This window comes from Coturnix japonica, chromosome 2 (assembly GCF_054131305.1).
Source record: "Coturnix japonica strain WE chromosome 2, WE-NBRP24, whole genome shotgun sequence".
Lineage (NCBI taxonomy): Eukaryota > Metazoa > Chordata > Aves > Galliformes > Phasianidae > Coturnix > Coturnix japonica.
The window spans coordinates 72,731,812-72,757,135 of NC_140664.1; the positions used below are offsets into that span (position 1 = coordinate 72,731,812).

General features: G+C 41.8%; 1 long non-coding RNA gene across 1 annotated transcript; it reads right to left on the reverse strand.

The window, feature by feature from the left end:
• Positions 1 to 353: 353 nt before the first annotated feature.
• Positions 354 to 4,982, reverse strand: LOC146761936 (uncharacterized). Its single transcript, XR_014943569.1, has 2 exons — positions 2,768 to 4,982; positions 354 to 2,249 (listed from the first exon to the last, which is right to left on the reverse strand). It is a non-coding gene; the product is annotated as an uncharacterized LOC146761936 (long non-coding RNA).
• Positions 4,983 to 25,324: the final 20,342 nt, after the last annotated feature.

A 25,324-nucleotide genomic window follows, 5' to 3' on the forward strand; every position in this document is an offset into this window, starting at 1 on the left:
ACAATCCTTATGAGTCCCTTCCAACTTGGGCTGTTCTGTGATTCCGTATCAGATGGTGCCAGCTCATACACACTTCAACATGCAAACAGTCATCTGCAAGGCACTTTGGGTCAAAGAACACAATGCAAAGCCAAGAGCCTGATACGGATTCCTTTTAAATGATTCCATGCGTATCCGAATGGGTGAGATTAAGGCTTTTTATTCCTCCTAAAACTCCGCTGCACTTTCAGGAGGACACCTATTTTTAAACATCCTCTAGATTTACACTCGAAACCCCTACGCTCAGAAAGCGGTATCCTATAATGGCTCGCAGGTATTTTATGTATAAGTATATACACATGCACACATTAGGCTCTCAGGAAACCATGATACATTAGGTACTCTTAAATAATTCATTGTTAAGCACCCCATGATAAATCTCTCATTGAACAGCATGCGATTTCGCTGGAATTCTCGGTATATATATTGAATGTGAAGCACTGTGGTAAATTTAACTGCGCTGAGCATCAAATGTAAGAATGTTATATTGTACATTACATCCTGGCACACAACAGAGAATCTTTATTATTAAGGCTTCGGGGAATTTCTTTTTGAGGTAACTTTTGAAGTTCTGAAAAGGAAGGAGGGGGAAAAAAAACCCACCAAGCACCGTTTCTCTGTAAAAGTTGAAATTTTCTCAGAGAAGGGAAATTCTGTAAGTAGTCTGCACTGAATTAACATAGAGGCTTTTGTCAAGGAAATTGCTATCTAATAGCTTGTGCTCTGAGGCTCCTCATTCAGTGTCATTCAGCTGGAAGGATCTTGGCTTACCTGGTGCCGGCTGCTGCTCAAAGCGCTTCTAGGGCTCATTGCACTTGCAGTTAGCCAGAGGGTTAGGGCAGCATCTGCTCCCACTTACAGGAGCCTAGTGAAACCAGTAGCACCCTTTTATCCTAAAGGCAGCCTCAGTGCCTGGAGTAGGCTGCACCCATGCTGCTGCTGAGCAGGCTGGACCACCTCAGACTCAGCACACCACACATCTAGCAGCAGGCTTTTGTGAGATGTGATGTTAAACCTGTCTGGGAGGGAGCTGTTTTCAAGCAGAATTATGAGGAGAACAGAGGAAGATTTGGGAGAAGGCAAAGGCTCGTGTGCCATGCAGGGTATGATACTGTTGGGGTTATATTAAAGGGCTGAGCCAGCTCTGACTCCCTTCCTCCTCCCCAAGATGGAGCTTACCCAAGGCCTTGAGCACAGTCTTGTGTCCAAACACGAGGCAAGTTTGAGCTTGGGTTTGTGCTCTGAAGCTAGCACAGATGCATCCAAAAAGAGCGAGTCCCAGAGCTTTAGGCTTTCCACTGAGTACTGCCTTTGTCTTTTCAGAAAGAATTATATATCTGTAGCTTGGTAGCTTCTGTATTTTTGCACCATTTTACTTCCTTGCAGCTACATAGTTTTACTTTCAGCTGGGCTAGACAGGTTTCTTGCTACTTCTGAACTTTTCTGTAAAGTTGCTCATATTTTCCACTGCAGCATCTCCCTCTGCCTCAGCTCGGAGGTTTCCTCTGATCTTTCTTTTTCAGCAGCTCTAAGTTCTGAACAGTTCGTTTAAACACAGCACGGTTTGCCAGCCTTTTTTTTTTTTTTTCTTTCTTTCATTCTTTTTCCAAAGCATTTTATCTATTAAAGAAACAGAAGGCATATATGCACTTAAAACACATACTCCCCTTGCCAAGGTGTTTACAGTAGTATATTTTTTCTTTACATTTATACACTGAAATGGCATTCAAGTAATACACCAAGTATTTGCAGCGGTGCATCACAATCTGGCCATGCAGCTTGTTTTATAAGCTATGGTATTTCCAATCATTTCAAGTTTTGCAGTCTCTTTTAAATCCAAAGGACTACAGCAATAACTAAATGACCTTGATGCCTTTCTGCTAATAACCTTGCTGTGTTATGTTTCTCTTTATGGGGTCTCCTGAGAAATCAGTTCCTCCAGCTGTGTTCAGTGAATTTGTTAAGTCTTTATATATACACATTTTTAAAGCAAGGCTAACAAGTGTCAGGCTCCAGTGCTGAGGAGCACGGTTTCAAAATATGCTTCAGCAAACAAATCCAAGTTGAAAACGTGGCCCTTGTAGTCTTGCAGCTGTCCCAAAATTTCACAAGGCCAAGGCAGTAAGAGCCATGGGTCTCATTCTCCAAAATCCTATCAGAGCAGCATGACTGCATCACATACCAAATTTCACACATGGACGAACAATTACCTATGTAGCATAAAATACAGGGGGAAATTAGGCAGAGAGAGCAAGAGTGATACAAATAGGATACCTGGCTCAAGGCTGGCTTGTCACTCTGCTAAGTAGCACTAATAGACATACTTTGTTGTATGCCTGGCACAGAACAGCCCTGCTGACTAGGCCACTTTTGTCTGGGCTTCTTCAAGTCTGCTTACACCACTTCCAGGAGGCTGTGCCATGGGCTTGTTGCATCCTGATGGCAAAGCTCCTTTGCTCCATGAAGGTACAAAACATTTCAGAACTGACTATATCTTCTGTTTAAGCAGTGCAATGTCTTAAAATGCAATATCAAAACATACTCTAGGGCACAATAGGAGGCCTCAAAATTGCTCATCTGTTGGCTTAAGTGGTACAACAGAAAAGGCAACACTTTGTTTCCTTCGGAGGTGAATTGTTCCCCAGGTCCCTTTTCACAGCCAGTGTTCTCCTATGTCACAAAAATATAGCATGTATTGTGTTTTGACCGAACAGTGGAATAACCATACCGTGTTTGTGGAGGGGAGAACCTGGCATTAGAGCACAATTAGCCTTGTAGATACGCTCACAGCCAATTGAGGAGAAGTTAAGACATCAGATCCTCCAGGGGTTTTAACTGGCACAGCTCCACTGAGATATGTGCTATCAAAGTCCTATTGGAGTTGGGAGAGCACCTGGCTAGTCTGTGAAACCCCAAACGTGGCCCACAGGCACCCTGTCACAGCACAGAGGTTGGCAGGGGTGCCAAACTACCAGGTCGGTACTTCTCCAGTAGAAGTTCAGCATGGAGGTCAGGCCTACAGAGATAAGAAGACACAGCCGCATGAGGCAGATGCTGGGCACAGATAAGAGAGGAGCTTGCAAAGAGCAAACTCACTTCCATGAGGCTCTGGGCACAGCGGTATGAGAGTTTGGGAGGGTAGTACAGCTGTGAACCCTTCCTGGAGAGATATGTGCCTTTTGGAGTAATTCTGTATGTATCATCAGGAAGGAGTTTGTGTGCCTGTTAAGTCCCACTAAAGCCAGCAAGTGTGCTCCGAGGGAGAGAGAGCATATGTTTAAGTGCTCCTTGTATCAAATTTTACAGGCATTATTTGAACACATGAGTTATCCCATTGGCTTAGTGGGAGCACTCATGCATAACATCCCTGACAGTCTTACTGTGGCCTCAGCAGTAAACTTCAAATGGAAACAAAACCAAACCCAAAAAACCAACATTGGGAATATTACCAAATCCAGAAAAGCTCAGAGAACTGAAACATAACTGACACTCCCACCACCATTTCAGGGTCTATTCTGTGATCCAATCCTGCCAACAGCTTGCACAATGTGACACTGAGATCCGGGCTAAGAAACCAGAGGTTGTGTCTTTTTTTTCTCCTTCTTCTTTTTTTTTGAGTCGGAAGCATTGTGTGAAAAAAATTAAGAGCTTGTTCTCCAATGCTTGCTATGCATGATCTTATTATCAAGACCGTACTGTCATTCTGCTATAATGCTTTAGCAATCCTTCCCTGGTAAAAAACACAACTGTGCACTACTTTTGTTGTCTCTTAAATAAAAATACACAAAGCTGTAAAATCCCTTCTAATTATGTTACAAACCAATCGCATTAAAACCAAAGCTGATGCCAAGAACATTTTAATCACACAAGTCAAGAGATGCAGAATTGCTTCCCTGCATTGCCATGGACTGTAGAATGAAGTAAATGAGACAGTTTCAGTTAGGTTTATGGAGGCCAAAGTCGTGATACCCACCTTTTCATTTCTTCTTTCTTCCCACAATCTGTCTATGAGATTGTTATTATAAGCATCCTTTTCTCACGCATTTTAATTACTTCTTCATTCCCCACTCCCATTCCCAGGGCTCATCTTGGTACTGTTTTATCTCTTTATCCATTCCTCACCATACTGATTTCCTCCCAGACACCTTGTCCTTACCCATGTCAAATGAGGAGATGTTGTATGTTACACTTTATTTCCTCCCTGTCTGGATGCATCTTTTGAGAGGCTGTAGGTTAGAAGGAAGAAGGAATCTTCCTTCACCCACTTTTCTATCTTCCTGCCCTGTCGGCTGACCATCTGGTACATGCCTCTTAAGCAGCTCCCTACAGGAGCACAATTTAAATGTTAAGTTCTTGAAACGCTCACATGAACTACATTGGTAAATGCTTCTTATCTAGACAAGCAATGATTTGTAGGCTCAAGTCAGTGAGGTAGGATACAGAATATAGGATTATCTTCAGCTGGGGTCAAAGTCCTCTAGCCTAAACTGAGCCATAGATCTTCATATCTGAAAATAAAAGAATTGTCTAGATTTTCTATTTGTTGGAATTGTTGTGGCAGTTACTGAACATTTCAGTTCCTTACCTGTGCCATCATTCAGTCCTTTGCCTCCTGTAGGGAAAAAGAGGTCAGTTAGAGACTACTCCTTCGTTAGACATGAAGGTGACTTCAGTTAGAAAGCGTCTGCAAAAGGGACAAGTTACCACCTTATCTCGGTACCAGTGTCTAGACTAGCTCATCCCTATACACTCATATATGTACTTCAAGAGAGTGTCAGAGAGCACCAAGAGTAGTTTTTCTCCTTAAGAGGAGGCCATAATATGAGGTGATCCTATGGCCTGCTCACAGCACCAAGTGGTGCAGACCCAAAGATGATGGCCAGGTCCAACAAGCCCAAAGCACAGTGACTGAACAGGGCTGAGGTCAAGCCAATTCACTGGTGGTACCCAATGAACTCCAGGAGGGAAAGTGGTGATGAGGCAAAGACAAATTCAAGCTATGAGGCCAAACCGCATCATAAGCTCAAAAGAAAAAGGAGTCCATAGTTAGGCAGAGCTAAGATGGAGACCAGCACTCCTCCAAATTGCTCATGTTGAGATTTAAATGTTTTCTGAGAGCTTTTAAGGCTGGTAGAGGCTTCAAGTGAGTCAGGTCATGATATTACAACCTATTAGTGCCCCTCAGGGCGTGACTCAGGAAATGAGCAAAAAGAATTGGCAAACTGTACTTGTATATGCACTGGTATATCTGTCTGTACATATATATATGTATGTAATACATATAATGTCATCATGTTGAAGCTGTGTTTCTTAAACACCTTCTCTTCATTTCCAAACATCTGGCTTACAATTTTAGATTCTCTATGGCTTGGAGCAGTCTCAATTTCTAAAAATGTATCTAATACCATAGTGAAAGAAAAGACTGAAAAGTTAAAGAAACACACAGCTGCAATAAAAAGATTGCAAGTTTAACTTTAAATTCCAAGCTACAAATAATCTTGGCCTGCACTTGGACTTATATCAAGGCTACATTAAAATCTCTTGAAGGACTTTTCATCTTGCCTTGCTACAAACTGTTATAATTCCACAGAGACTCCTTCTGCACTTCCTGCATTCTGCTTGTATTTTTATTTGCATTATTGCTTTCTACTCCTGCTACGGCATTTTACGTTTACTTTTCAACTATTTTCCCCAAGCTGATTCTCCATTTGATCTTCCCATTCCACATGGGTAACCTTTCCAAGCTGTTCTATATACTTATGATATTCAGAGCTGTTGTCTAGGTTGTTACAAGTGGTGTACACAGAGATGTGCATGCACACACACAGCATCAGGCTTGCAACAGCTGTGTTTCCTGGGACAAGGATTAGATCCTAATGATCCTGCAGCAAGACCTTCCAGGGCTGCTGGAAAAGTATATTAAATATAAAGCAATTGTTCTTATGACTAACTTCCTCTACCTCATGTCCCAGCTTAATTTGGTTTTCTTTGCATTTACAGTCTGTTTAAAGCCATAATTATTCCTGGACAAATCATTTTTTAAAAAACAATTTTTCAAATGCTTCCATACAAATGGAAATCCTTTAACAGAGTTCAAATATTGCATTTATTCTTCCCTCTTCGCTAAAGATTTGTGTAATTAGATTTTAATTTAGTTTGTGATGGAATTTGCTAATATTTAGGATCTCATCTGTGCTCTAACATCACCTTTACCAGTGGTGCAGGTAGAAGTCAAATGGTTGTCAAGGCTGTGTATAAATGTCTACTACTCACTCTTCCTTTTCAGATGCAGTTTAGTGCATTATTGTCCATCATGAAGACTACAACTTGTATTTCACACAGAGGGTGATGACACACTGGAACAGGTTGCCCAAGGAAGTTGTGGATGCCCCATCCCTGGAGGCATTCAAGGCCAGGCTGGATGTGGCTCTGGGCAGCCTGGTCTAGTGGCACATAGGGGGGTTGAAACTACCTGATCATCATGGTCCTTTTCAACCCAGGCCATTCTATGATTCTATGATTCTATGATTCCATGATTCTATGATTCTATGATTCTATGATTCTATGATTCTATGATTCTATGATTCTATGATTCTGTGATTTATGATTCTGTGATTCTATGATTCTATGATTTATGCAGCAGAAGGGGTTGTATGGACTCTTCCCTAAGCTGCCTCAGTACTTGTGGGGTGGTTCTGACTGCCTTCTTTAGTGGTTCAAGTTAAATGAGTTAATTTTGTAAAGCAGCGAATGGGATGTGTAGGCATACTTCCAGCTGCAGGCGTATCACTGGGAATGGTGACCTCTGGCACAGGAACAGTAATGAATACCTGGACTGGCAATATCTTCAACCAGAAGAGATAACTGCAAAGTAAAGACACGTTCATGACCTAACTCAATTAAAACCAGGAAAGCAGGAATGCCATAGAAGTGGGGTTAAGCTTTGGAAAGAGTGTTGGGGGTGGCAAAGAAGAACTGCACAGGATATTGCGTATGAGCATTACAGAACACGTAAGTGATTACACAGGGCAATTCCCTCTCGGTTGTTTTGGAGACAGTGCACAGCAAACCCTCCAAGATTGCACAGATGACTCAACAGAACTTCGGAACCATCTCCATGGAAGAATTCACCCAGGGTGATTTATGACCATTGGCAGAAGGGGATTATCCAGGGAGAGGAGAAGGGCAGTTTCACTTTCTGAAGCAACTTCAGAGAAAATAAACCAGACTCACACTGAACTCCAGCCACCAGTAAAGCCACTGTATTCTGAACTGCAGAATAGCAGTTGCATGGCATATTTAATCAGAAGTCTGAAATGCTTAAGAAACTACAGAGCGGCCTACTGGAAAGTAACAGCAAGGACTCTTCTTCACATTACACGAGCGTGGCTGCATCAGGTGAGAGTTTTTGTGTATAAGAAACTAAAGCTGTGAAGAGTGGAAAAACAAAACCTAACTTGATGGAACGTGCACTGTTCTGGTACATTTGCATCCAGGCAGCTTCTTGCACTCTCTTCCCTCTCCACTGTTATGGAGAGGCTGCCAGGATCCAGCCCTCATAAAAGGCATTTGTTTCTGAACTGTGTAAAAACTGCTGTTTATTTGCTAATAGCTCAGATTAGCTCTGCACATCAAGGTGGAGCAGGAAATGAAAAATGCCTTTTCTGACTATGTTATAATGGCAATTTTAGGTAGATGGAACATTCAGGGCAGATGCCAAGCTGGAAGCTAGCCACCCCATTGGTTTTTCAGCAGTAGTTTTGGTCTTGGGAAGCTTTTCTCAGGCTGATAATGCTTCAGAAGTGTCTACTTCAGTCTGGGATTACGGAAATCAATCGCATACTTGTACATATCATAAATGGTTACTGTGCAGGTAGCCTCTTCAGCTGACTGACACTTACTCCAGGTTATCACATCCAGAATGTCTCACTGAGCTCTCTCCAGATTTATGGCACTATTCAGCAGAAGATCACTTACATATTTAAACTCAGTTTTCTTTTTCAAAGGACAACTGATTATTTTTCTTCCAACAGATAAGATTAGTTCCCTCAAGCAAGGTTTAGGTGCTGGCAATGTGTCCCAGATCCTCTTGGTCTTGTAAACCCATGTCACCATAGTGCTGCACATTTTGCTGTCTTTTAAACTTAGACAAAATGGATCTCAAGTTGTAACTACCTTTCAATCTCCTTTGCACTGGCAAAGTCCTCTTACTCAAAGCAAAAGCTTTGCACATGAAAATCACTCAAAGAACATCACAGCAGAGGAGCAGGTTTGCCGATTCAGTTTGTGTATTTGGTACCATAAAGCTAACAGAACCATTTCTAAATCTCCATATCTTTGCTGAGGATGACATATGGAGTACAACTAGGACATTCTCTTTTCAAACTGTTGTTGGGTCACAAATCAAATAAGCCTTCTGACTCCAGTTTAGGTTGGGAAGACAGTTTTGCATCCAGCCAGCCTACAGACAAAGATTCAGAGTGCAGGCACGGCTTAAACATTTTCTCTTTTCCACTTCCACCCTCAAGTTATGCCACGTGCTCATCCGCTGCAGTGAGACTTGGGACACAACTCTTAGCAACTCCACAGTGAATCAGACATGTTACACAATGATTCGATTAAAGGAAGCATTCCTATTCAGCTGAGACACGTTTATGTCATGGATCTGCACAGAACGCTTTCCAAACTATCATTCACCCAACAGTCCAGAGCAGCTGTTAATATTTAAGGAGCACCAGAAGTTACTAAGTGTCTCTCAAATACCTGTGGGATTTGAATGTTCCCTGTGAGGTCCATTTGATGGACTTATTGTGCAATGTGGTAGAAGACTGATTCATTTGTGCCTTGAGTATTTCCAGGTAGATGGCAAAGAATAAATAGCAGAAAGATACAGCTTGTTATGAAAAGTCAAATATATGCACAATAACGTATACTTTAAGTAACATGTGTATGTAAGCACAAAAACCTGCTCAGAAAACATTATTCAGACTATAAAGTTCAGCATTCAGTAGATAAGAAGCCCAGAAAGGAAGGCTGCCCACACAGCAAAAGCGCAGTCCTCAGCAGTGGGCATTAGAGACCAACTTTGTGATACTCATCTCTGGGTGGGAGCCCTACCATGCACAGTGTGGCTGTGGATGGCCATCCAGAGGAGCAGGGTCAGATGTGTTTTGATCACAGCTCATCCCAAGTTAGTGTCCTACTGGCCTGGCCCTCCCGCCAGCTGCTCATCACCCCTTCTCTGCCAGGCATGCAATCACACTTCCTGATCTGCCAGCACAGATCCATCTGTAGTCATTTCCTAGCACAAATTCTGTCAAATGATCTGTGGTTTGTTGTTTCTTTTGTGGGGAGTGTATGTATTTTTAAAGGGCAGGCAAAACAGTGCTCCCTACCTAGCCAGACCATTTTCACAGAACTGAGCAGTAGCCAGAAGTGCTGTTCTACTAGCAGATCTGAGGGGTCAGCAGCCTATGAGCCAGGATCTGCTGCAGCGAGAACATTGTGTCTGATTGCACCATTAATGAGCTCCTGTTCAATATTTCTCTTTCACCATATTGCTCAAAGCATGGTAACGAAGCTGAAGTAATGGTATCTGTCAAACCCTGTGGTGAAGACAGAATTACTACTATCTGCAACACCCACCACTGTAGTATCACAAATACCCATTTGTTCATTAATTTTAAATGCCCAATTTCATTCTCTTTTTCAAAATTATTATTTGTAAAAGCTTCAGCATTATCCAGCACTTTAATTGATCGCAGAACAACAGATGTTGACTTTTGCTACAAGCATAAGCATCAGCATCTGAAGTTTGGAACATGGAAGATAAGAAATATACCTTTTAAAATAAGCTGTCAAGATCTTACTAGTATTGTACAGGAATTAGAGCAGAACCATGGAGAGATTTTTATTTTCCAGGGCAAGACACAGCACTGTCAAGCTCTAGTCTCCTTCCATAATACTTCATTTAATGTAACATATGTCTGCTGATTTCTATGTTAAAAAAAAACAACAGCAACAAAGAAAAACAGAGGAAAAAAAGCCTGAATTCATCCCACAGGATGAATCTTGCACCTTCAGCCACATCCTCCAGGAAAAAATAGTGCACGGTCATCAAATTAAAGGTGAAAATCACACGTGTGAGAGTATTTTGCTCCATGGACATCCTTAATTCTCATATTGCCCATAGACTAAGTACTTGATTTCTAAATGTTAATAAAAAGAAAACAGAAAATGATGTAATCGTTGTTTCCTTGCTTTATAAAAGCACACTGAAAGCCAAGTGTGCTGCTCTTGTTTCTGAACACTTCAGTCCTTAGCACACAGGAACCTGCACAATGGGTTGGAAGATGTCTACCACTCAAACTAAAGGAAATCTTCCACCTGTGTTTGACCTGTCTATTAGCCAGGATGTCTGCATGTGTGACAGAGAGACAGAGAGAGACTTTCCCAGTGGGTCTCAGTGCTAGTAAGCACGTACTAAAGAAATATGTGGTACAAGAGGCACATACTCTTCTGCTTTTCCTTCCCAATCTTGATTAACTCTGCCCCACCCCACTACGCCATTCCTGTTTTGATTATTCTCCATGGATGCACCCCTTCCTTCCTTTCTTCCTTCCTCCCTCCTGCAGGCTGCATATCACCATCCCTGTTTCCTTGCCCAACCACTTTCCTCTTTTTGAGTCTCTTCCTCCCTTCAGTCCTTCTTCTTTGCCAGCCTCCCCTTACTGTGTAGTCTCCTGGCTCCAGATGGATTCTCTGTCTTCACTCTCCTTGCCCAGGCAGTCCTAGCTCTACCCCAGAATTCTCCTCCTCAAAACATTCTGAGCCCACTGGGATTCCCCAACACACACTTCACCCAACCTCAGCCTTCTGTCTTGCCTCATCCTAATTCCTTCCCCTGTCCCACTGCCAGACTGATTTTCCAACCACATTATTGGACCAAGGCTAACTCCTCTCTCCAGGCCCCATTCTAACCCTTCTTTCTGTGGGCTCCATCTCCTTGACAAGCCTGCTATCTTACTTCCTCTTAGCTTTATGTCTTCTCTTAAAACCTGTCTCCCAATTTCCTCTACCTCAACTTCTCTTATCTCCAAACTGCTGGTCTACTGGCATGTGGATGGATTATCAGTGATGGAGAGATGAAAGTAATTTGCTCTGTCCAAAAAATTGCAGCGGGAACTACAGACATAGACTGCTTTTGTCTCTTTCACCCAGGGCTGAGTCCATGCACAGAGTGGGATTGTGTCCATGCAGATATCTTAAACTTCTATCAGACATCACGAGTAGCTCAGCTTGTCAGCTGCACAAAGTATATAGCCTTACATACAACTTAGATACAACAGGGTTTGAACCTGGGAAATTCCTCTGGGAATGGCTGGCCAGACTTTGGGATTAGAGACCTGGCAATTAAAAACAGCCAGATCAATCTTTGTCTTTCTAACCCTCATGCACTACTATAAAACATCTATTGTATATCAGCTACCTACTCTTATTATATGAGACGTAGAAGAATCTGGCCTGAAGGATGTACAATCTAATTAGATGTTAAACCATTAATGGAAGTGCTACATCTCAGACTATTGCTTTAACATAAGTTTCTGCTCTTGGACATACTCAGTGAATGCTAATAGCTTGCTCTGCAAGGTCATTTACACAGTGCTCTGAAAACCCTCGGAGGTTCCCTTGTGAGCAGAAGCTGCGTAGCTGGGAGAAAATAGTAATGAGGTCCCACCTGAGCCAAAGGTTCTTAAAGGCGCTTAATTAGTGATGGAAAAACACCAGTCATATTCCCTGCATTCATCTTCCCTTTCACCACTGCAGACGAGCTAGGGGAATGGTTCAGGTAATGCAGGGTTTCCCAAGCAGTGAGGTGTGCCCGCAGTGCAGGTGAGGCTCAGCAGAGTGCAGGAGTCCATGCAAATAAACTCTGCTGGGCTCTGCGCTCTTGTTCCCAGAGCTGGCAGCAGGAAAAAGCAGCAGGAACACGGGGAGCTGGGACATGGGACAGTAATCAGCAGCAAAATCTCTGGGTGATGGGAGGCTGAAATAGGAACCTGTGGCAAACATGAAAGTTACCTACTGGGTACAAGGGTGGGGAGGAAAAAATAAGTCAAGGTGCCAGTGCAAAAGCTTGCTCCAAAACTGCTGGCAACCACTGGCCTAGAGACATTGGCAGCTTGTAGCAATTAATGTATTCCATTACCTCATGGTTTTATGCTTCAGATGCAGATTAATAACAGTCATTGAAAGAAAGAATGATATCATCTGCATAAAATCCCTCCCAGTGCCATAGAATATTCTCTGGCTTTCTGATCATTGCCAGTCCACTGGGTTAGTGATGATATTTCAATATTTATTTTCCTTTCCAATTTAAAATTAGAAGTAATTCCATCTTCCATTCAAATCTGTTTCACAATAACTCTCCTAGTAGAGGAGGGACACAGCATCCAAACTTTTCTTTCTATCATCTCCATCTTTTCCTCATGTCTCCACCTCCTTTCATGTACTTATACAGTTCTCCCCAGGCTTGCTTTATAGCAGATCCTCCACTGTGTCTAACTATGCTGTTGATGAGTCATAAGGTGAGCATGTGCAGCTGCTGATCACACAGTTCAGCTCAAGCACAGATGTTATGTCCGGTAGATCTATCTCTCTTGCGCTAGAGGCCATGATTTCATTATTCCCTACAGCAGGCATACCCAGCCCATGGGCCATGAGTGGCCCAACATGGCTTGCAATGAGGCCCAGCACAGCCCACAATGCAGCCCACTTTCTCCACAAAGTTTAAAGGCCATGGCTCTCTGGGCATGTGTCCATTGCTCAGCAATGGCCAAAAAGTCAGTACACTATTAGTGCTGTGCCTGCTGAAAGGAGGGTTTAGGGAGGGCAGTGCTGGCACAAGTGATGGCAGATGATATTGTATTCATTTTGACACACTGGCTAAATGCGTGGCTCTGAACAGTGAAGAATACACAGTGTGCTTTGCATTTTGATAAAGGGATTTGAAAATAAAACCATAGTATCATAGAACCGTTGTAGTTGAGAGAGACCTTTAAAGGTCATCTAGTCCAACTTCCCTGCAATGAACAGGGACATCTACAGCTCATTTGGGTTGCTCAGTGCCCCATCCAGCCTGACTTTGAACATCTCCAGGTATGGGGCTTCCACCACACAAAAACAAGGTCAAATATCCCACTAGTTTTACCTTTTTGTTCTCTCTTTTATTTTTAAGATTTTAAGAAAAACGTTTTAAATTAAAGTGCTTTATTACTTACATGTTAATGATATATATTATGCAAGGGCTGCTCTTAAAGTAATACCTCCTATTTTATCATGTCAGCCCATAACATCAGAGGCGGATGCTGATGGTATGGCAGTAGAGGTTGAACCTTCCCACCAATATTCTGCTGCATGTTGTCATATGGCAGATGGCAGCAGAGGGGCAGATAAAATGGCATCTGACACAGGTGTACGAAGCAAAGATGTGGAACTGAATTCCTCCATATGCAAAATAAAATTGCACCCATTGACATTCCCCAATGCTTGCTGAACGTTTATGGAGACCAAACAGTGGATGTGAGCACAGTGAAATGGTGTGTTCCAGCTGTGGTGATAGTGGGTCACCTCTGCTGGTGCAGACTGTTATGAGCATGGCATTCAGGCTCTTGTTCATTGTTGGTGAAAATGCAGAGCTTATGGTGGTTATTGTGTTAAAAATAGTGTTTTGTAGCTCAGATTTGCTTTATCAAACAGTGTTATTGTGCTCTTTTTATCTGTCGTAGTTCTCATGGAAATAAGTAGGATTACTTTTTGAGTGACCTACATATATGCAGCCCAAGACAATTTTTATTCACTACATGCGGCCCAGGCACACCAAAGGGCTGGATACCTATGCCCTACAACTTCATATCTTAAGTAACCATCTGCCTGTCTCATTCCTACATCAGACTGTCTGTAAGGGGCCTGGGCATCTTCAGCCTTCATCCAACCAGTGATCATCTGGGGGCAAGCTGTGAGTTCATGGGACCTTTTCTTGCGAAAAACAGCCATTCGATTCATACACAAAATTCTGCAGCACAATCTGGCCTTGCGCTTTTTGGTACCATGGTCTTAGCAAACATAATCAATGATCAGATATACAAGAGCAAAGGAAACAAGAGAGAATATTCTTTTGAAGAGAAAAAATCTCTCATATATTCTTGTACAACCAGATACCAAAGCACCTCTTGAATTCTGGAGACGAGTGGTTATTTCCAATCTTTTTCACAAAGCTTCCATGAAAGCTTTGGGTCCACACATATGCAATAAGAGGAGAATATAACCAAGAGCAATTATAGATGCTGAAAAAAATTCGAAGAGTGAAACCAATTCTAAAGATTTTATTGTTTTGTCTTTTCATATTTTGATCCATTTCTAATCTGAAACATGCAATTTAGAACATGTTGTGCTATCTGCAACAATAGGCAGGGTTTACATATAGCTGTTAATTATCACAGAAGGTGCTGGGAAACATTTTGTAAAGCTCTGTCTACACTATGCAGAAAGAAAATCACAGCTGCAGCTAAGCAAGCAACATAATAATAATTACCCTGAAATCATCTGCTTGAATTTTCAAATGAATTCACCATGAGCAGGCTTAGGCTCAAATAGCATTCCTTTTCTGGCAGCTTTCTATCAGTTCAATAGCACAAGCTTCTTATAGGACCTTAGAGCTGGAAAGATTTTCTGGGTGTCTGATTTTTGCTCCCTGCTGTGGCTGGCAGACATGGTACATCTGAACCACTCATAAGTGATAAAGCTCTATCTTTAAAAGGAAGGGGGCGGGCAATTCTATCATTCCCCTTAAAAGTATACTTTCCATTTATAAGTGCCGTGCTTCCAGCTAGATCTCGTCTTAGCTAACGTTATCCATTAGCACCACTCATCTTTCCACTGTTTACCAGGTATTTATACACCACTCTTGCAACTCGGGTTTTGATGTGTTGAACAAGCTAAGCTCTTCTGGCCTCCTCCTGTACAAAGTTTCTAGATGGTCAAACAAAAAAAGGAAAAAAGAAAACAAACTCAGATCTCTATCCAGACCTACATATGGAGATTTCCATCGAGTGTCTGCCACCATTCAAAATAACCATAAATTCTTAGTACTGTTCTGTATTGTTGCAAGAAAACAGATTGCCCCAAAGCTGCAGAAGGAGAGAAAAGACTGTGCTTCCTAAGCTCTTGGCTGAGCACCAACACAACCCAGTGCACGCTAGGCCTATTTCCCAGAAATGTTAAGCACCAGCAACCCTTTTTGTATTCAGGTGAAGCTTAAGATGCCCAGACTAAGCCCCTAGAAGTCTAATTTGGCTCTTGAAGTAGAAGTAGTGTGTCAACATTTGTCCAGTATTCTAACATGACACCTTATTTCCTTTGGCATATTTAAAATGGGGAATGGTGGCAATATTTCACATCCTTAGAAACAATTTTCCCTCTTCCAGTCACTTAACTTATGTTCAGTCTCAAAGTGAATCACAAGTACAACACTTAATGGTCCTCATTGGCCAAAAGCTGTCTGAAGATGCCGACTCATCTACATCACATGCTCTGAAGATACTGTGATTAGAAAATGTCCAGTTGTTGACTGCTACATGACCTCTCACATTTGGAGACCTTTCCTGGGGCTAGTGCTTGGGAAGTGGATGGATGAAGCATGGATGTATATATGTGAAAGTACAGGTCTGTCTGATGTAATGGACTAGATGGGTTGCTGACATTTCCAGTAGGTTTTGACAGTGAGAAAGGTGTGTTAAGGAAAACGGTGTCAAGTTCTGTCATTCTGGTTGATGTTGATTCTGGAAGAAGGAGGAAGGCATAGGTAGGGCTCACTGAAGGAAAGGAAAGCTGCTGTGGTCCATGGTGTATGGTCAGGTCCAGAGAGAAGACGTTCTGCGTTCCCAACAGCACAGCCCAGGAAAGTACTCAAGAATGTCCTGACATGGTGAGAAAACTGAGGCCCTCTATGGCACACAGACATTTTATTGTTTTGTCTAGATCTGTGCTGCTCTCATGCTGCCTAAAATAAATAGTGTCGAGGGGGCAGGAAGGGAGTGTGGGGATGTGGTTGGAAACCTTTTGCAAAGGCTGCTCTATATGTTGCAGCTATCATGTGTCCCTACAGAGGCAGTCTGCCAGAATACCCACAGAGCTATGCTCTGGGAAAGGGTTTGATTAAGCTGTCAGGGAGTCTCTGAGACCTGACACCACTCTCAGGGCCTGCATCAGTGACAGCAAATCACTACATGGAGGTCAAGTTCAGCACTGACAAAGATTTGAGCTGGCACCAAAGACAAGTCAGCTACATGAATTTGGCACTGGATGCCAAGGCTCCTACAGAGCTGGGTGCCAAGTGCTCAGTTCTCAGAAGGGGTTACTCACTTCAGTAACGTGCCTGGAAACCCAAAGCCATGAAGAAAAGACTCTATAGACTGGACCAGCTCATGCATGGAGGAGGGAAGGCAGAACTAGGCATACAGCACTGAGCTCTCCAAGACTCACTATGCAAACTGCTGGGGTGAGGAACTGAATCACCAGCCCACAACATCCCAGCTCTGCAGGAAAGTGGGAAACACTGTGGTTTTAAGGACCACTGCGCCTGGTCCTGCTATAATCACGTGTAAAGTCCTGAGTTTCCAGCATCCTCCCTTCTCCAGCAGCCTGCCAGAAGCACAATGACCCCAAGGGTTTTTCTTTTCATGGAAAATGTTGAAATTTAGGTTTCCTTCCAATCTGGAAAGCAACCAGATTTTGCAAGATCGAAATCCTCCACAAAATCAAATGACTTTTCACGGCACAGCTTTACAGATTGATGCAGAGTGCATCCTACCAAAAGCAGCCTCCTAAATGAGTGTTGCAATTATAATTTCCTGGTCTGTCACTTTCAAGAGCACAATTAGCTGCAAAAACCAATGCTCACAGTTTTGCAGAAATGCACAGAGAACCAAACAAATCAGACATAGCATCAGCAAAAGGGCACACTGCACTTCTCCTTTTGTTGTGCCTTGTCTGATGGAACTACCGTGAAAGCCTGTGTCACACCCTCCCTTGACACAAGCATTGGGAGCTGCTTCTCTCAGCCCTGAAGTTCTCATGCTGCAGCTGGCAATACTGCAATTATTTCAGTTTGCATATGCTACAGCTGAGTTCAGAGCAGTTGACTGCTTTGCACTTTCTTTATGGGAAGTTTGCAACATGCTGCCTTGTGCTATCAGCCAGAAGGCTGGGAAGATGCTGGCATGTTTGTTTCTAGTTTGCTTGCTCATTTTGATCACCCTATTTTCCCCAGTAAGAATATCCAATTTAAAACGGAGAGGAAACACAAACTGAGCATGAAGTACCTGAAGGAAGACTGCATAAGTTTTTTGCACAACAGTGACTTCTCTTTGTACCTTTCAACACCTGTGCATGACTCTAGTTTTTACAGCAGTTACCCAGCTTACCTGCTGTGTAGAGATGACAGGACACTTGGCTGTGAGACAGGTTCCATTAATTCTACTTTTCAGTTAGTTTTGTGAATTCATCTGGTGCTCTAATCTGAATGGCACAGTCTTATTAATATCTACAGGCACAGGAGAATGCTGCAAAGTAATATATCTAAAATAGAAAAGCTCTAGGATGTGATTGAGACAATACAACTTCTCCCTTGTTGTACAAAATGATTACTGTAAACTCCCTTTCCATTAACTATCAAAGGCTGGAGGCATAAGGAAAGGCTGAAGAGATATATTTTTACTTGTTGTTTTACTGGGAGAAGATTAAAGAGAATAAGCATAAACTTTAAATGGTCTGTTTCAGAAAATACAACTTATATAACAAGGAAATAGACTTATATGTCTTTTTTTCTTATATTCACTTCTGGAAGAAATCTTAAGCCAAGCTACATGCTTATACTATCCTTTTTGGTGTGGGTGTTGCTTGCTGGCTATGATTTTCCTTATTTGTCTATATTATTCATTCACTCCCCTAGCCCCATAGGGGGACCAAAGACCCCCAGTCCACTCCCAGCCAGAGCGCTTTCTCTGTAAAGCATGCAAAACTCAAGTTCATGGCCATAGCACACTTTTCCTCTACCCCACCAGCACGCGCAGTCATAGGAAAGCAGCAGTCATTAACACAGTGAGCTCATTCCAAAAACATCTCAAAAGTTTCTAGGAATAATTCCATTGACCTGCTCTTTCATACCAGACATCTTGTGTCCCCTCCCTCTCCAGGCAACGAGCTGTCCGTGAGTGCTTACATGTGAGTAGGAGTTTACACTGGAACAATATCAGTTATTTATCCTGGGATTTCTGGGTGTCTGCACAAAGAGTGAATGTTTGGGATACGTCCAAAGAGGACTGGTTCCAGAACAGATCGATTTGCTGGAAACTGGTAGATTTTCTTCTCTCTCTCTCTCATTCCCTCTTTTTTTTTTTTCCCAATATCTTTCATTTTTTACCTTTATTTTTAGCTATACTTTTTATCTTTACATTGACAAACACCTCCCATAGACTTCTAAGAAGTGAAACAGAAAAAAACTAAGGAATGAAAGAACAAACTACAGAACTTGTAAATAACTTTCTCAGGTTTGCTGAAGTAACGCTCATGAAGTAAATCCACATGATGGAGTTAGTGTAAATTCAGTTCTGTGTTGTTGGGAAGAAGGATCGGAGAAAAGGACTGCACAGGAAGAAGTAAGGAAGATGGTGAGCAGACCTCATGCATAACAGCATAAGAATTAAACATAGAAAAAGGAATAAGCTGCCTTCTTGCATAGAGCTTCTGGGGAGTGAGCTCTCTTTATGTTACCACTCAGATTAAATGCTCAGCATTGCCTTATGGGGTGTGCATGCCTGCAAAGTTCAAATATTTCATGTGGGACTTATCTGGCCTGGAGGGAAATTCCTGATGCCCCTATATTTACCTTCTAGCACAGCAGGCCAATAAAATTCTTCGTAGTTTTAACTCTCACAGCAACGACTATCCAAAATTAGCAGCCCTTTTTTTCCCCCCTCCTCTCACAACAGCACAAAGCTATCCAGAGGAATTCCACTAGATGAAGTAATAGTTACTCTGTGCTAGAGTGGGATGACCCTAACAAGGAGCTGCATCCGCTTCTGCTTTCTGTAAAGCAGGGAAGCCACTTGCATCAGGGTTCTGACTATTGCAGCCCACAGCTCTTGTGGAGCAGCAATAGCCCCAGGAGCATGGCAGAAGCATCCCTGCCATTGGTGGTGAGGTTCTTGTCAGCTGTTTCTCCAGCCTGCTGACGTCCCTCTACATGACAACACAGCCCTCTTATCCTGTCAACCACTCCTTCCAGCTCTGGTTTATCTGGATCACTGTAGAGCCTGCGCCATGTACCATCTCCCAGATCATCAGCAAAGAGCTTGAACAGCATTGGCCTATGTATCAGCCTCTGGAGCAGATTGATCATACCAAATCATGTCACCAATCACATTAGGTCATGACGGTGTACCTGGAAAAAGCCCTCCTGTCACCCTTCATGTCCCGCATGAGATTCCAGATGGCTTTTGGCTTTTCTTAACTACTCCCTACACACTCCAACAGTGCCCATATATTCCTTCTGAGTCACCTGCCCTTGTGGTGCCCACCCTACACCTCTTGTACACCTTATTTTCCTTGTTCATCCATGCAGGCCATCTGACACCTTTTCTTATTTTCCTGCTCATTGGGATAGACCATTCTTGAGACAGGAGGAGGTGATCCTTGAAAGTCAGCCAGGTCTCCTGGACCCTTCTTGTTTCCAGGGCATTTTCCCATGGGACTGTTCCAAGCAGAGCCTAAAGAGGCCAAATCCTGCTGTCCTGAAGTCCCAGGCTGTAATCCTGTTTCTAGCCGTGTTTCCTTCCCTCAGGATCCTGAACTCCCCCATCACAAATACTGAAGAGCAGAAAGACACCTTGCTCCCAGCTTGGGCTCTGGCACAAAACACATATGAAAAGCCAATACTTCATGTGCTTGAGTGAGAAAAAAATTGAGTCTAAAAATAATGAAAATGATAGATCTTTCTTCGGAAATGTTGTCTGAAACATTTGTTTTTGTCTCTTTTTCCTTCCCAAATGGCTTCTATGAGAATATTTCTTAGTGCTTTTACATAATGTTTTATATTGTGTTAAACCACCGATCAGATTTCTTTGAAGGGAATCCTTGCGGGGCTTTTGCAATGCTAGAAAAAGAAGAGAAGAGAAAAGCATATTCTTTTCTTTCTTTCCAACTGAAAAAAGCCAAACCAAATCAACAGGGAAATGGTTTAATTTCAGACTCCTACAGCGATGTTATACTCATTGGCAAAGAGAAGAAAAAACATTGTAAAAGGTACATCTGATACTTCATCTTCTTTTTTGACTGTGGTTTGCATGGTTTTTCCTGTCTGCTAATATGGTGTAAACAATTTTCTTTTCTTTTCTTTTTTTTTTTTAAAGATACAGATTTAAGATGTTCAGCTCAATCAGATCCATAGTCTTTTGCTAGCCAAGAAGTAAAGGCTTTGCGTTGTGTGGCACAATGGGTTCAGATTACCACCATTGCACCGCTTTTTGCCTCACGTATTTGAAACACAGAATTGTCTGTTTCTTTCAGTGACTGCTAAGAATGAGGTGCAGGTAGTTCTGCTCATTGTTCAGGGCTTCTAAAATATAGACATCTAATTGCATGTTAGCCAAACTAGGCTTTGTGGAAAAGTTGTAGGTATTCTGATGCTACCTGCAGAACGTCTACCACAAATACTGACACAAAAGTCTGTGAAAGTATGTGAACCATGGAGGATGGTTAAAAAGTTCATAGAAGCTTCTGGAAAATCTGGCAATCTGTGGTGCTTGTGAATACAGAAACAATGAATGTAGGCTTTGTTCATCTACTATGGTGAAACTTGCATATTACGTATCGCTAGATGATTTTGCCAGTTTTGTACCATTGGAGAAAAATATGTATCTACATCATAGAATACAAGTGCTCTTTCCACACAGATTCACAATCCTGACACACAACTAGACCCCTTTAAATAAGATTTGCGTAGTACTCTCTTTGGTTATCCATGGAGAACCAGCCCACCATGCTCTGGCCACATGAATATGTGATGCCAATTTGTCTTCCCTGCTTCCCCACACTTCTGTGCAAACAATTTCCATTTCGGGGGCAGGTTTTCAGGAAGATTTAGTACCAAACATCTCTCCTAAAATAAATGTCTGCATTTAAGGAAAAAGCTCAACATCTTCTCTATGGCTGAACTGCAGAGCAAAAGACTCTCTTCTTCCTCCTGATACCCTATATTTTGACATCTTCACTTAAATATCCCTACAGGCAGGGTACCAGTCCCTGATGAACACTCCTAACTATCTGTCTTTGTAACGCATTTTTGAGGTTAGTAATAAAAACAACTATAACCCAAATCTTGTTGTAAATCTATTTATTTTATCTAGAACTCCAAAGTTTGGAGAAAGAGTTGGCATTATTCACAGTATAAATCACTGGAGCTGTACATTTCAGCACAGATAAATCAAATCTCTGCAGCACCGAACAGAGATAGCAAAACACAAAGAAGTCTACTTGCAAATCCAGGGAGATTTTCTTGCAAAGCTGTTAAAGTTTTAACAGGATTGAAAATTGCAAGAATATGCATTTACAACCAAGTATTGCATAAAACATAGTTTAAAATGATTCCACTTTTTAAAAATACTGGTGCGTATTAAAATATCAACTTGCTCTTGTAGCTTTCAGATGCATCCCAGTAGAGTGTAAACTGAAAAGTCATTGCATTTCATTGCACAATAGTCAGAAGCAAAAGCGATGCTGCGTTCTAGGCGTTCATTAAACGTCGGAATATGTACTGAGGATGTAAATGTTGACTAGACACTCGGGGAACTGCATCATTTATATTCAAAACTAAGCTTCATAATAAATACCAAGCATCAAGTCTCCTTGGACAGCATCTCTCAATAGATTTCTAAAAACGTACATTTATGGAGTAAACAGAATATTTAATGGCTGCTAGCAGTATATCGGATTTGTTTTGCTTATGGGAGCTGTGGTCATCAAATATTCATGCTGATGGTTCTTACGCAATGCTGACAACTTTCTAACTTGTGAAATAAATAATGGGTCAGCGGGAACTGATGAGATAAGTAGATCGCTTAATCTGAGAGGGGTGACCAAGCTTTTCCTTGGCAGTAGGAAGATAAAGTGTTGCATCCTCAGAGCAAGAGGGAAAATGTGAAGGCATATTTCTTCAGCTAACAAATCAGGCACATCTCTAAGTCTGGCTATGTATTATCTTATTTTCTCCTTCTGACCATCCCTCCCAGTTCAGAGGATTTATTTGCTGGTGTCAGGGTCAAGCATTGCAAAAGTGACTCATAAGTTTCTGCTACCAGACAAGCTAAGCTGAGGTACTTCATCACTTCAGGTGAGGGTAGCTCGGTAACATGTACATAACCCAGCCCCATATTTCTTACACGGGCAGTTTTCCCTTAATCCTCTTCCAGCAAATTCAGAATTTTACTTCTTCAAGAAACACGAAGACTTTTATCTTTTTTTTTTGCAATGACAAACACTTCAGCACTGATACGCCTTCAATGCCTTGCCTTAACACTACTACTAAACCATATACTTGTTTGAGAACTTGGCATAATTGCACTGGAAAACTCTGCAAGTAAGACAAGATCAGATGAGAGGACATTTCCTGCACAGATGTTCTTCACTCTCTCAGATGACCTTTGTATTTATTATATGAAAGCAATGTGTTGTGCAGTAATTACATATCCCTTTGTACAGTCTGATCACAGCACCTGGCCTTTCTCCCTCCAGTGCCTGGAATATCTCTGTACGAGTCAAGACAAGAAGTACATCCACAGCAGCCTGGAGAAATACTGCATTCCCAGCACTCTGTAACATCAGTGACTTAGTCACCAGCTATGATTTTATAGAATTAAAACACACAAATTGCCTTTAATTTCTTCATCAGTGTAAGCTTCCTCATCTGCAGCTCAACATTTGAAGTAATTTTGGATCTCCACAGACTTAACTTGTTAGCTGTTTTAAGTGTTAAATTACTGAATCTGCACAAAAACTGTTCAGAAGCCCAAGTACAGTGTGATGTGAGCTTAAGCAAAACTACAATCCAAAAGTCCAGTTTTCAGCCAGAAGATAAAATGCTGCAAGAATATAATCTGATTCCAGTGCCCTTTTCAAGAAAAACACGGGGCTCACTCATACTGAAATCACATATAGTTATATCTGTACTCCCAAGAATGACTTGCATTAAACAGAGATAGCAATGCAGGGGACCTTGGGTAAGTCTAACTTATTACCGTAGACCTTGAAAGATATGAATGTTAGCAAATAGATGAAAGCCCCAAACTTCAGCCCTCGCCTCAGATTCGTCATAAAGTATGAGTAACTTGGAGTTTAATCTTGCAAATTTACCATGGGCAGAGTTGCAGAATAGGCTGAACAAGAAAAGAGAGCAATCTGTACCTCTGCTTTTTGTCACACCATTTTCACTGCAGCATAAACTGGACTTCAGTGGGAACAAGAGGTGTGAAAAACTTCCATCAAAATGAAATGAAGGAAGTTGGATCATCATGGAACCAAGTGGCGTCCACCAGAGACAAATTCTATGGAGGACAATTAAGGGATGGCTTCCTGTTACAGAAATTTCTTTCTAATACTTTGGCAGCCAGATGCTCCCCCCACAAAAGAAGGAAAATCTACTTTCTTGTCAAAACTTTGTTATTTTCTTCTGCTCTCCCTGAAATATACGTGCTATATATTTTTAGACAAGAGGTGGCTGAAATTCTATGTTGCAACGCTGATGAAGGCATATCTGTCAATCACATTATTCTAAAATTACTTTCAATTTCAAGATTTTTCTCTCACTACAGCACCATATTACAAACATCCAAGATGGAGAAAACCTGTAGTTTCTCTAAGTATGGATTTAATAAAACTAACAATCAAAAGAACAAAAAGCCACTCCCATCTGTCCTTTGAAGTCCTCTTGAGCTTTTTGTCACCCAATGCCAAGCCCAAGGAAAACCACCAACATGCTTTTGCTGACTATGAATGACACCATAACTCTAATTGTCTGCAACCTTTCTGCAAACAGTCCATCACTTCGACTCCATTTTCATTTTAAACCTATCCTTTAGATAGTTTAGGGGGTTTATGCAGTATCTCATGCGTGAAAGTACTTGGCTAGCAGCAGGAAACGAAGCTGAGTTCATTAATACAACTGTGAAGCTTTGCTTTCCCAGCATCTAATTCACAGGTCTGTAATTATGGCTGTGAAAATGAGCAAAAGTAAGGGGCCAGTTTCCCACATCACCATTTTTTTACACCTGGGCTTAGCCTAAGCATACGGAAGATTGCTCTGCATAATCTTACACAGTATTTTTATCTCTTTTCCTAGAAAGACTGAGCAAATTCACATAATATAATCATGTAAACCAACTAAAGTTGGTTTGTCACAGCCTGTTAGAGGTCCTGCTTAACCAAATTAAATTCTTCTTGAACAAAAGTGCAGGGGAAGGAACATTATAACAGGGACAAGAAAATGAATCTCATGTAAGGCGATGCAGGTCTGTTAGCATCTTCTGAAGTAATAAGATTGATTCTTTTTTTGTTTAAATCAGCAGAAAAGCAAAGAAATTGTCTCGTTCATGTCAAGAGTACATTAGGATTACTTGCTATGGCCATCTGCATCCCAGCCAAGCAAAGAAAGCACAACACTGAAATCAAACACCACCTTTCTTATGCCCTTGCCCCAGAGCTTGATTCATTAAGATGAACACTAATAATTGGCTGGCCCAGACCCTCAGAACAAGCAGCTAGCAGCCTCTGAGACTTGAAGAAAGCAAACAGACAAACTAAAGTGACTGGAATGCACAGCAGTGTTTTGTAATGCTTCCCAATAAACAATCCTATTTGGCTAAGAGGAAAATGAATACAAATAAACCAGCTGAAACACAATAACATAAGTGATTTCCAAGATTTAGAAGAGAATCTGAAAGTGTTTTAGTGGGAAGGATGGAACATGCGGAAGGGTGGGCCATGTGCGGGAACTCTCTCCTCTGGCTGGTGAATCATGCCCACCCCATCTTTTCATTTCATTCCTCTGTCTAAATGCATCAGGGCAACAAGGCTTCAGCACTAGGAAATAAACCCTGAATTAATAGCCTACAAAAGAATTAACTGATCCATAATGCACACTCTCAATATGACTTCTCAGCATGATCATTCTGTC